Below are 2043 nucleotides of genomic sequence, written 5' to 3'. Positions count from 1 at the left end.
ATTATAGTGGAACCTTTTTTCTGGCTGTGGAATTGTCCGTGCCATGCCTTAGGACGGTTCTTCCAACTCTTGCATACAATCTATTAAGCCAAGCATACCAAGGAACCCGCGAGTTTTATTCATCTCCAAAAGCCTTGCGGTATCTTCAGCATTGGGAGCTCTCAAAAAATTCCGGACCAAACACTTGCACGATTCGATCTGCCGGAATACCATATGCCAACATACGCAAAGTGGCGATCACCTTTTGAAAGGTGTTATGCCCGAGTTCTCCGACGGCATTCCTCATTTGCTAAAAAAACCGATCATGGCTCGCCAGTCTCTCTGTAATGTGTTTGAACAACTCGATGATCATCCTAAAACGACGCCGAAAGTAGGACACGGGGTATGTGGGATTCTCCGCAAAATAGTTCCTCATCAATCTGTTGTGGGCATCGTTCATTTCCCTCCACATCTGATGACCAAAAACCGAACCACCGTGCTTCAGCTTTCTGTTGATGTGCATAGCTAGGACCATTGCAAGGTCCTCCTCCTCTTGAAGATCAAATTCTTCATCGGAAGAATCGTGGGATGCACTCATCTACAAATTTGAATTCAAACTAAAATTTAACACTACAAACAACATGCTCCGAATTCATCTACAAAAATGAAGTTAGAAGCAGCAAGCGTTTTGTCAAACACCTTGTGGGCACCGAGCTGCAAACCCCCGCCGGGCGCTGTTCGTCGGCGGAACGGGACGCTCGAGGGGTGGCCGCGGCGGAGGAAGCAGCGACGGCCATCAAGGAAGAGGAGGAAGCGACGCGCGCGGTGGGGAACGACGGGGGGAAGCGCCGACGGGTCGCCAGAGAGTAAGGATGGGGAAGGCGCGCGCGAGTGGATATTTCAGATCCAGCGGTTCATGGACATTCTTGCGGGCAATTCGCTGTATAGCGCGTGATAGCGGGCACTCGAAAAAAGCAGCGCATGTTGCAGTTCTGTTCGGCGCGCGGAGTGGTTTTTATCGCGCACGTGATTTTTGTGTGTCTGTTGGAGCTGCCGATTCGATCGCGCGCTAAAAAAACTTTTTTTCAAGCGCGTGGCTTATTTAGTGCCTCTGGTGATGCTCAGTGCGCGTTTGCAAGGTTGAGAATGATTCGAAAACTACAGTCCTGTGCGTGTTGACTTGTTGCGTGAAACTCACGCTCGTCTGAACCGCTCGTCGTTTTCCAGAACTGAAAACTGCACCTGAAAACGACGGCTCCATTCCCCCACCTTTTTCCTTGTGTTTTTTGCGCTACAGTTAAAAGCGCCGCGTATTGCAGAGTGCACCTCAGCTGATCGATGCATGCCCGTGGACTCGGCGCACGAGACAGCTGGGCGGGCACACGCGTCTTCGGAGGACCTGGTCCATGCGATTACTAGTAGGCGACAACTAGTGCTCCTGCTCCTCCCAACAAAGTCTTTTGCTTAGCCTTGACACGTACGGTAATGAAGGTGGCAGTGGAGGAGGGGGCTATTTTGCAGTGTTTACTATCACAAACGTACACCGGAATAATGCATGCTCGTATAGGGTTTGCCTTACCTACTCACATAGCCGCTCAAGTGCGATTGATCTACCCCGAATAGCACATTTACTCGGCATGGTTCATTTGACCAGAGCTGCAATAAATTTGAAGCTTTTTAGGTTGAGGTAATGCGTGCAACAAATCCCGACTTCAGAGAGGCAAAACCAAAAGTTGCCAAAAATGACAAAATTTCAGAGATGGGAGAATTTTGTTTTTGACACTCTAGATTTTGCCAATTTTTCTTATGCCACTCTAGATTTTTGACATTTCACTTTTGTCATTCTTAGTTTTTGACATCATAATTGTCACTCCCGTGGCAAAAGCAAAATTTTGTTAGTTTTTGGCATCAAATTAATTAGGCTAATACTTTGTAATTTTGTACTAAAATTCCTAACCATATTTCAAGCATTGGAAACACCAACTACAAAAAATTGAAACCACATATACAATACAATATAATCCAATGCATACAAACCAACAAAATTTGGGCCCACATCAGAAT

Source organism: Triticum aestivum, chromosome 5A (assembly GCF_018294505.1).
Source record: "Triticum aestivum cultivar Chinese Spring chromosome 5A, IWGSC CS RefSeq v2.1, whole genome shotgun sequence".
NCBI classification, from domain to species: Eukaryota; Viridiplantae; Streptophyta; class Magnoliopsida; order Poales; family Poaceae; genus Triticum; species Triticum aestivum.
This window is presented reverse-complemented; position numbering follows the sequence as displayed.